Raw genomic sequence first — 11,455 nt, forward strand, 5'->3', positions numbered from 1 at the left:
AGCCTTATCCAAGTTCATAAGAGCGTTACTAGGAGAGACGGACGCCTCCACGGCCACCGTAGCTGCTCCCACCCGTGTGGCGGGCCAGATACAATCCACATCCCTCCCAGGATGGGGTCCCCCTTCTTAAAGGGGGTGGATAGCAAAACCATACCGTGGGTTGTCCTGTGGACCACCAGAAAGAACAAGGCATTTCTAAGTAAAAAGGTAACATCAGGCCGTTGTCACACCCTGTCCGTCATCAACCTCCCTGTCGGGGCATGATGCTTGCCTTTGGGTGGCAGCGTTCTGGCTGTCTGCGTGGTGGGCTCAGCGCGAGATTGCAGAGTCACAGAGCGCCCAGCACTTCCCAGACGCCCTCGCTGCTGGGGCCACATGGTGCCTCAGCAGCAAGTCCCCCTACGAGGACTCTTACAAGCAGGCTTGTCACACTCTGACCTGCAAGAGGAACAAAACCAGTCTCCCCAGTTGCACGGCCAGCTGGCAGGGTCTGCATCAGACCCTCACTTCTCCACCTCCACCTGCAACAGCTGCCCTCCCCCCTCCCTTCAGTCCCAGGCTCCTTCCACAAGTTTTCGGCTCCCGGGGTGTCTGTGTTCATGTCACAGTGCTTAGCATCCTTATCTTGTTCCGCAGAAGGGAAGGGCCTCACTGCCCTCCACGAAGAAACGTTCTGTGAGCGAGACATCTCAGCCAAGTGATCCTTGCTCCGGAGAGCGTGCAGTGGTCGACGTGAGCATCCTGGACCTTCCTCTTAGGACGTATTAGCCAGGATGGTCTTAAATGTAGACGTAGGCGTTTTTTAAGCCTTTCCTCAGCCTCTCAGTTTGTCATGAGAGTGGCCATTCGTTTCCTAAAGAGGGAAAACAGAGAACGACAAGAAGTCACTGGAGCCGGAGGGATCCTGGCCGTGCCGCTGCGGGACTGTGGATAATGATCCCCAGGTTCAGATTAGCTAGCGTGGTCTGGACATCAGGAGAGCACCGAGCTCAGAAGTTACACGGCGGGAAGGGGGCAAGTACCATCAAAAGGTCTGCTTTGTTCGGGAGCTTCTAAAAGTCTCTTGCTACAGGGGGGCAGGCAGAGCGGGGGACCCTCCTGGCTGAGGGCTCCTCTTTCCATCGGGAAAGACAGATGAAGACGGATGAGGTAGTGCTGGCAGGTCCCTCTGTCAGGTTGATTTAAGGTGCCATGATGTGGCCTTTCACCAGGTGGCCAGGTAAATCAAGAGCCCAGGTCAGTGAGGTCATTGGAGGGGTCCCCTGGTCCCCCTCCACGCCATCGCTGCCGCCCTCACCCCAGCAGCTGGTCCCACAGCCGCAATCTGTCAGGGGGGGGGGGGTTGTGGTCTTATTGGTTTCCACAGCTTTAAATTGGGTTGATTTTCTAAACCTTATTATATAAATAAAGCTTCATTCCCTGGGGGACTGGGCTGGAGGCTATGTCCATAAATCTTTGAGAGCTGAGGCCAGCAGATTGGCTGTCGGTGGTTTCTGAGGTGGAGGGAGCTTGCATTGCTAAGAAATTGTCCCTAAACAATTAGGAAGCCAGCGTCCAGACCTGGAGCTTGAAGCTGACTCAACGAAGTGACCAGGGGAAGGAGAGAGGAGTCCTTCCCAGACACAAAGCCAAGAGACAAGCCTGGGGCTCGGAGGGCCTTCTCCAATCGGTACTGCCCGCCCCACACCCCACCCCAGTGCCTGCATGGTGCGATGCAGCCCGGAAGTCTTCACAAGAGAGAAGAGATTCTGGGAGCCATAGAAAAGGAATGTGTTGGCCCTGGCCGGTTGGCTCAGTGGCAGAGCGTCGGCCTGGCGTGCAGGAGTCCCGGGTTCGATTCCTGGCGAGGGCACACAGGAGAAGCACCCATCTGCTTCTCTACCCCTCCCCCTCTCCTTCCTCTCTGTCTCTCTCTTCCCATCCCGCAGCCAAGGCTCCACTGGAGCAAAGTTGGCCCCGGCCATGGCTCCATGGCCTCTGCCTCAGGCACTAGAATGGCTCAACAGAGCGACGCCCCAGAGGGGCAGAGCATCGCCCCCCTGGTGGGCATGCCGGGTGGATCCCGGTTGGGCATATGCGGGAGTCTGTCTGACTGCCTCCCCGTTTCCAACTTCAGAAAAATACAAAAAAGAAAAGAAAAGAAAAAGAAAAGAAGAAAAGGAATGTGTTCACATCACAGGCCTGGATGGGGGCCGCGCATTGGGGAGTGGGCCAGCCTCTGGTAAGAGTGCTTCCTCTGGGCTAACAGGTGACTCTCCAGGGGTCACATTGTCACTCGCAAAGCCATGCACACAGCTGGGGACCAGTGAGCTTTCTCTGGGGCAGCTCCTAACCTCTTCAGGATGGATCTGACCAAAACCCTTGTCTTGAGCTGATCGGAGCATTCTCCGCCAGCAAAGATTTTCCCTGGAAGGTGTCACATGGCATCAGTGGCTACGAGTTACACACCCTGCCCACTAGGGCCACACACCTGGGGTTGGGCAGGGCTTGGAGGAGTCAGCCAGCTCCGTGGCTGGCCCTCGGCAGGGAGGAAAGAAAAGGTAGTAAGTTGGCTTGATGTGCGTTGCTGAAGGCACAGTGCAGACTCGATCCTGGGGCAATGAAGCCAGCGTAGATGCATGGATTTCAAGCCAAGAGGGGGGTCTCTGGGGTAGAGGGCAGAGCCGCCACAGCCTGGGCGGTGGACGCACACTAACGACGGGCACCTGTGTGAGCGGCGAGGCGAGCTGGAGAGAGGTGCACAGGACACAAATACGAAAACGGCTGTAGGGTCCCCCTTCCGGGGTTCGTCCCCTTCCGGGGTTCGCCCCGGCCCCTCCATGCCTCTGTCCCCATCTTCATTCTGGTTGCTGCCAACCTCTCCAGATGCCTGGGTGCTTCTCCACGCCACCCCCAGCTCGGCAGCTGGCCAGTCGTATGTCTTTGTGCCTCTCTGGGTCTCAGTGCACCCAGCTGTGAATCGGGGTAGTCACAGTATCTGCTTCATAGTTAGTGTGAGGATTAATAGTAGATACAAAATGCTGAGAACGGTCCTCGCACCTCGCAAGTGCTATGTAATTAGTGCTGACTAATACATCATTACATCATTATCTTAATGTATTGCATCAGCCAAATTAAAAAACAACAACAAAAAAAAATGGCATTAATGGGACTGAGCCTTGATTATAGACTGTGATGGAACCCCGTTGACTTGCCCAGGGTCCCAGGACTGGTAAGCAGTTGACCCACGGCCACGGTGACAGCTGACTCATAATCCAGCGACCTTCCCAGCACGGTCTTCCTCCTCCACGTTGAAAACTCAGTCTGTGGCCTTTCTGCCCACAGGAAGCTGGTGGCTAGCCGGCCACAGCTCCGGGCACATGGCACTGGTGGACGTAGGACTGTGCCTTCCCCCGAGTTCCCATCAGAAATGACTTTTTTTTCCAGGCGGAATTCAAAGTCAAACACCAACTTTGAAGACCCAGAGCTTCCGTCTGCTGAATTGACTTGCAGGCGACATGGAAGGGGGCCCGATGGTAAAGATGATCTCACCGTCAAGGTGACTCTTCCTTTTTTAAAAAAAGCCTACTCTCAGGAAGGGCTGCACTGTCAATCCTGAGAGTCAGTGTTCCACAGGGTAGGAACTCCCTGGTGAGCCGCCTGTCCAGAGAAGCCACCATGGAAACCAGAGGATGCTGACAGTGGCGTCCACTCAGGGGTGCTAGCACAGGAGCGCCTTACCCAGCGCGACAGGCTACCCCCCAGGGCTTCGTGTTTCTGTAGGACTGGGAAGCCCTCGAGAAGCCCAGAGTCCCCCTCCCCCGAGGGCTGGCAGGGCTTCGCTGGCTTCAGTCCTGGGCTACTTAAACGTTGAGTCACGTTCTCCCTCTGACATGGGACTGTTCTCTTTCTGTTTTATGAACATGTGCTTTGGAAGTAGAAGAAAACCAGAGACCGGGCTCCCGAGACTAACGTGGATGTGACGTCTGGACATCTTTCTTCCCACAGGTGCAGCCTTCATGACCGAGGGTTTCGGAGGGACCCTGAAGCGACTTGCAAAACAGCGTGTGTGTGTGTGTATGTGTGTCTGTTCGTGTCTGTGGGTGTGTGTCTCTGTGTCTGGGTGTGTGTCTGTCTGCCTCCGTTTAACGTGGAAAGCTCTGGTTCCTTAGGATGTCTTTTAGGTAAGACTTATCCTGCACGTCCGGTTTCCTCTGTACACCTGGACAGCAGGTGAGTGTGTAAGCTTGGGGACAACGATGCTCAAGACACCCCAGGGTACTGCCAGCTCTGTGTGTAAGGTGCTTTCCCTTCTCTGAAGGTAGAGAAGAAGGTGGGTCACAGGCCACCCTAGACCGTGGGGGCACAGGGACAACCCCGGCAGACAGACCATGGGACCCTGGGGACCCTGCCAGGGCAGAGGGAGCTCCACCCAGAGCATGTCCTGCAAGGTGCTGGAGAACACCAGCTGCTCCACTGGTCCATTCATTTGCCACGGTTGACCATTCCCCACGTGCAGCAGGATCCCATGAGTGCTCAGGGGCTGATGTTTTTATTGTCCTCTGGGAAACATTACCGTCTGTGTGCTGGTTCCGCTCATCACCGCCTGGATCCAGCATTCTACCAGGGCTGGCGCTGTCAATGTGGAGGGCAGAGAGGGAAACCGAGGCCGTGTGTGTGTGTGTGTGTGTGTGTGTGTGTGTGTGTGTGTGTGTAGGGGCAGGCAGTGTCCAGGCACCAAGTCTCCCTCAGGAAAAGACAAAGACCAGGGCCTCTCCCTCGCTAGGGGTCTTTTAATCCTTGTCATCCTCTGTTGAAACGAAGGGGACAGCTGAGAGAGGAAGGGATTAGCGGGAATCTGGTCCCTGTGGGCTTCTGTTTACAGGTAAACGGAGGGAGATTTCTATCACACCTGTCACTCACCCATCCTGACTCAGGTCTCAGGTTTGAAACTGATCTGGGGCATTTTAGGGCTTTATCTCTTCAGTGCAGTCCTTTGGGGGCGGAGATACCCCTCCGGGGAGGCCTCTCACCCGGCGTGGGGGCTGCGGGTTGGGGCTTCACCCAGAGCTGGGAGAGAGCGTGTTCCCAGGGAAGGCTCAGCCCTCCGCCCTCCTCACCCTGCTTGCTCCCCCCCCCCCCACATCCCGCCCCTCCTTCATCTCCCTCTGCGCCCATCCCCCAGACTAATGACACCTGAAGCTTCATCAGGGGCACTCTCAGGGCTCCCAGCAGGCATGGCCAACTGGTTCCCGGTCAGCCTCCCTCCCACGTCCCAGAGGCACCCAAACTCTCCCCACTGACCAGTCCTGCCCTGCCTCCAGTGGCCCTCGCCAAGTATAGGACCTTCCCACTCTCCACCCCTGCCTCCCACCACAGAAACCTGGAGGGCATCCTGGTCCTGCCTTCCCACCCCACAGCCATCATCCCATTTCCCACCTTGGCTAACTCACGGTCCTCCCTGCGTCCCACATCAGCCCCGGGTCAAACCCTGGCCCGCCCTCCTGGCCTACGGTGGCCATGGATGCCCTTCTGCAGGAACTCACTCTGCCTGCTCTGGCCCATCACTGTGCAGACCACACCTGTCACCCTGGCCTGCCTGTCCCACAACCACATAAGGCCCCAGGGAGAAGCCACCCACCACCCTCCTGTTGGTGCACTGGGGACAGAAGGGGGGCCCAGAGCCACCCTGGCAGACAACCCCCCCCCACCTGCAGGACACTGATGCTTAGCTATGTCTTTGCTCAGGATTCCGAAGACATCAGGGTCTTCTTTCACCACCTCCCGCCACTCCCTCTCCCCACGGGCACGTGGGCACCAACTCTGAGTCAGGAGCCTCGCACTCCGGGGCCTGCCCTGACGGAGCTCCGAGTTTAGGGAACGGATGTGTTGAATCAGGCAAACCATTAAATCAAGTGATAGAGATACGATGAACGGAAAGGTTCTTCCAGGCGGGAAGGTGGGTAGAGGGGTGCGTGGGGTGGGGTCCCTGCTTGCTCTGAGGCCTGAGGGATGAGGACACCCCGGGGGACAGTGACAGACACAGAGAAGCGAGCACAGCCCCTGTGGGGTCACTCCTCACCCAGCCCAGAGACCCAGGGACCTCACAATGGCAGCCTCATGTGACTCGCTGCCTTCTGCATATCCTTAAAGCACACAAACCATGGCCCTCCCCCCCGGCCCACCTTGCAGGAAGGTTCCACCAAGTTTTAGCAACACGGGCTTCTTTGGGTCTTTGTTTGGAGAATTAACCCCCCTGGTTTAATTCAGATAAACCAAATATGGACATTTAATGTCCAAAGGAGAGGACACCGAAACAAAACAGAGCATAACGACTTCCCTCCTAGAGGTCTACTCAAGAGAATGAGGGGTCTTATTTAGACAATGGTGATACATGTACGCATTTCTGGAGACTCTTGTCCAGAGAGAATTTAGAAGGAGGCTGTGAGAAATTATTTTGGAAGAAGAAAAAATGCGTGTCCCTCGGGCCATGGAATGTTTCTGGGTTGACCCGCCAAAGGTCACCGGTCAGAGCCTGATAGATGAAATGAATCCTCCCCACACCAGCCTGCCTGCCCCCTGTAATCCCATCAAAGGGTAGTGGGTGGGAAGGCTGCCTCCCATCAAAGGGGAGCGGGTGGGAAGGGGCTGCTGAGACTGACCCCCCCCCCAATGCCCTGGAAGGAAGTTGTCTCCTCAGAATTCACACAAGTGCCAGGAAGGATTATCCAGCCGCTAGGAACCGGAACCTCACACTCCCAGTGAGGTGAGCAGCTGCTCCCATCACTCTGGAAAGGCTGTCAGTGTCGGAGAGAGTGCTCTGTGCAGGGATCCCCCACCACGCCCCTGCCAAGAAAGGCTCTGTGCAAGGACCCCTTCCCCCCATTCTGTGCAGGGATGACCCCCGCCCCCCTGTGGAGGGAGGTTCTGTGCAGGGACCACCCTGAGGAGAGATGCTTTGTGCAGGGACACTCCCCTCCCCCCTCAGAGGAAGGCTCTGTGCAGGGACACCCCCCTCCCCCCTCAGAGGAAGGCTCTGTGCAGGGACACCCCCCTCCCCTCTCAGAGGAAGGCTCTGTGCAGGGACACTCCCTCCCCCCTCAGAGGAAGGCTCTGTGCAGGGACACTCCCTCCCCCCTCAGAGGAAGGCTCTGTGCAGGGACACTCCCTCCCCCCTCAGAGGAAGGCTCTGTGCAGGGACACCCCCTCCTCCCTCGGAGGAAGGCTCTGTGCAGGGACACCCCTCTCCCCTCTCAGAGGAAGGCTCTGTGCAGGGACACCCCTCTCCCCTCTCAGAGGAAGGCTCTGTGCAGGGACACCCCCCTCCCCTCTCAGAGGAAGGCTCTGTGCAGGGACACCCCCCTCCCCCCTCAGAGGAAGGCTCTGTGCAGGGACACCCCCCTCCCCCCTCGGAGGAAGGCTCTGTGCAGGGACACCCCTCTCCCCTCTCAGAGGAAGGCTCTGTGCAGGGACACCCCCCTCCCCTCTCAGAGGAAGGCTCTGTGCAGGGACACCCCCCTCCCCTCTCAGAGGAAGGCTCTGTGCAGGGACACTCCCCTCCCCCCTCAGAGGAAGGCTCTGTGCAGGGACACCCCCCTCCCCCCTCAGAGGAAGGCTCTGTGCAGGGGCACCCCCCTTCCCCCTCAGAGGAAGGCTCTGTGCAGGGACACCCCCTCCCCCCTCGGAGGAATGCTCTGTGCAGGGACACCCCCCTCCCCTCTCAGAGGAAGGCTCTGTGCAGGGACACTCCCTCCCCCCTCAGAGGAAGGCTCTGTGCAGGGACACTCCCTCCCCCCTCGGAGGAAGGCTCTGTGCAGGGACACCCCCCTCCCCCCTCGGAGGAAGGCTCTGTGCAGGGACACTCCCCTCCCCCCTCAGAGGAAGGCTCTGTGCAGGGACACCCCTCTCCCCCCTCAGAGGAAGGCTCTGTGCAGGGACACCCCCTCCCCCCTCGGAGGAAGGCTCTGTGCAGGGACACCCCTCTCCCCCTCTCAGAGGAAGGCTCTGTGCAGGGACACCCCTCTCCCCTCTCAGAGGAAGGCTCTGTGCAGGGACACCCCCCTCCCCTCTCAGAGGAAGGCTCTGTGCAGGGACACCCCCCTCCCCTCTCAGAGGAAGGCTCTGTGCAGGGACACTCCCTCCCCCCTCAGAGGAAGGCTCTGTGCAGGAACACTCCCTCCCCCCTCAGAGGAAGGCTCTGTGCAGGGACACCCCCCTCCCCCCTCGGAGGAAGGCTCTGTGCAGGGACACCCCTCTCCCCTCTCAGAGGAAGGCTCTGTGCAGGGACACCCCTCTCCCCTCTCAGAGGAAGGCTCTGTGCAGGGACACCCCCCTCCCCTCTCAGAGGAAGGCTCTGTGCAGGGACACCCCCCTCCCCCCTCAGAGGAAGGCTCTGTGCAGGGACACTCCCCTCCCCCCTCAGAGGAAGGCTCTGTGCAGGGACACCCCCCTCCCCTCTCAGAGGAAGGCTCTGTGCAGGGACACCCCCCTCCCCTCTCAGAGGAAGGCTCTGTGCAGGGACACCCCCCTCCCCTCTCAGAGGAAGGCTCTGTGCAGGGACACTCCCCTCCCCCCTCGGAGGAAGGCTCTGTGCAGGGACACCCCCTCCCCCCTCGGAGGAAGGCTCTGTGCAGGGACACCCCCCTCCCCCCTCGGAGGAAGGCTCTGTGCAGGGACACCCCCCTCCCCCCTCGGAGGAAGTCTCTGTGCAGGGACACCCCCCACCCCACCCCAGGGCACCCCCCCACCCGGTTGGTCGGAGCTGCCTCCCAACAGCTGCCTTTAAAAACACAAATTAATTATCCAGCAGAGGCCTCTCTCGTGCCACCAGCCCAGGAGAGGGGCCAGTTCTCAGGGCCCCAGAGCCCGCCACAATCAATACTCAGGGAAAACTCGTTATAAAAATAAATTAGAAAATAACTTGTAAGCCATTGCTGTCGGCTGCTTGTTGTTCTTCTCTTTAAAACTCAATAAAACAATGAGGTTTACATCTAAATTCCCACTGCCAGAGAGCTGTCTCACAGCAGGGCCCCGGGCCGAGGCAGGGGCTGTGTGCTGGGAGAAAGGACGCAGGGACTCCTGCAGGGAGAGGGACAGGCAGCCCCAAGGAGCAGCTGTCACTGGGCAGGACTCGGGCTTTGCTGGCCTGAATGGGCTTCTCGGAAGGCAGGCAGGCAGGCAGGCAGGGTCCCCTGTGGCGACCCTGCTTCAGGACTGAGAGGAAGCTGTTATGAATGTCAGCGTCTGAGATGGGACTGGTGAGTGGACATTTTAAGCTGAGTGTGAGTCCAAGGCCAGGAGGAAAGAGCTGCCCAAAGGGAGGAGAGGAGATGGCAAGGCAGGGGGGGGGGTCTGTGGGCACAGAAAAGGGACCCATCCCAGGGGAGGGCTGGCCCGGGGGTGGGGGGCAGGAAAGGGAAGAGAGAGAGAGAGAGAGAGAGAGAGAGAGCGCGCCCCGTGCATCTATGCTAAATCCTGGTCAGGATTTAGAACTGCTCATTCAAAGTGGCTCTAAGTAACGCGCCCTCCTAAGTTGTCAACATTCCAGCAGGTGTTGTCCATCACTTGAGGTCTCTCCACACAAGAGGGGCCCGAGGGGAGACTTGGGGACCAGGAAGAGCTCACTGGCCCACAGGTATGACGGGCAGGTCCCAGAACACCCCGATCCACCTCCCGGCACGGATCTCTTCACCCTGAAACTGAGTGGCCGCCAGCTCCCTCCAGTCCCACAGGGCTGGCGAGGCAGCTGCCTGGCCACAGGTGCCCTGTCCTGCTCTGGGGGGCACACCCCAGGTTACTGGCAAAAACAGCTCAAAAATGGGCAAGAATCCAACCTAAAAAAAAAAATAATAATACAAGCCTCCCCCAAAATGCTAACTCAGCGTTCATAAGTGACTGCTTTACTTGCAGGTCAGTGTTGAACATCCAGGCTCCCACCAAAGACCCTAATGTCAAACAAACCGGAGAAAGGGTTGATTTAGCTGAATAGGCAAGATCTCCTCACTGCCTGCTCAGAACAGTTTGTATGCAAATGCCATCCGCTGGGGGTCTTTGTGGGAGGTGGGGGATGCGGCAGCAGAGCCCTGTGGGAGGGAGCATCTCTGAGCACAGGCCATCCCCAGGGGAACATCCCAGTAGAGGCAGGGTGGCTCCTGCTCCCCAGTTTGGTTCCTATGGGAGAATGGTCCCCGAGTCTTATGCTGGTCCACGAGCTTACACTGCCCTCTAGAGGTGGCCCATGGAAGGGGCCCGTGGGCCGAGTCCTGGGCCTGGTGAACTCCTCTTTAAGACCTTGTCCTCGCCGCCTCAGAAAGGAAGCCCAGCTGTTGTAAGAAACACTCTCTAATTCCCCCAAAGCAAAGTGCAAACCATGCTCCAAATTTCAAAAAGGTAAAGATCATGCCGTAGCTCTACCATAAAGCATAGCCACAGAGAACTAAAAGGAAAGATAGATGGTCTGACCAGGCAGTGGTGGTACAGTGGATAGAGCGTCAGACTGGGATGTGGAGGACCCAGGTTCGAGACCCTGAGGTCGCCAGCTTGAGTGCAGGCTCATCTGGTTTGAGCAAAGCTCACCAGCTTGGACCCAAGGTCGCTGGCTTGAGCAAGGGGTCACTCGGTCTGCTGTAGCCCCACGGTCAAGGCACATATGAGAAAGCAATCAATGAACAACTAAGGTGTCGCAACGAAAAACTGATGATTGATGCTTCTCATCTCTCTCCATTCCTGTCTGTCTGTCCCTATCTATCCCTCTCTCTGACTCTCTCTCTCTGTAAAAAAAAAAAAAAAAAGACAGATGTAAGACAGAATGATTATTTCTGTGGCTCACAGGGAACACGATTTCCAAATTGCCCACTAGGAGGCAGTGCTGCTCTCATGGAGAAGGCTCAGGAGCTAGGGGGGAGGGGGGCCAGGAGCCGGGGCCAGGTGTGAGGTATGCATAGCTGGCTATATGAGCCTCAGGCTGTCCCAAGGACAGCTGTAGTACGCTGCTCTGCCAGGTGACCCAGCAGCAGCCAGCCACAGGCAGAGTGTGGACACATGGCATGGCCATGTTCCGGCCAGCTGTGCATGCAAGCAGGGACTTGGCTGGGTTTGGCCCACAGGACATAGTTTGCTGACCCCTGGTCAGGGGCATCCCCTGCAGCTCACAGATACGAGAAGGAGGTTGGGGTGAGCAGAAAGGGGCCCAGGCTAAGGACATGAGATCCTGACCAAGTAGGAGCAAAGCCAAGCCCCCCAACCCACCCACCACAGGGAGGCGCTCAGCAGAAAGCCACGGGGCGCCCAGGTGGGACAGGTGGGAGACCTGGGGGCATCTCAGCAGCACAACAGAGGCTTTGTGGCGCTCAGCATAGGAGCAGTGGGGGGAGGTCTGCAAACAGTAGGGTGTGTTCAGAGTCTCCTTCTGGAACACAAGGTGAATTTTCACACCCTATCGAGTATACCTGAGGGTCGTGACTCTCTGGTGGGCGTC

This window comes from Saccopteryx bilineata, chromosome 7 (genome assembly GCF_036850765.1).
Source record: "Saccopteryx bilineata isolate mSacBil1 chromosome 7, mSacBil1_pri_phased_curated, whole genome shotgun sequence".
NCBI lineage: Eukaryota > Metazoa > Chordata > Mammalia > Chiroptera > Emballonuridae > Saccopteryx > Saccopteryx bilineata.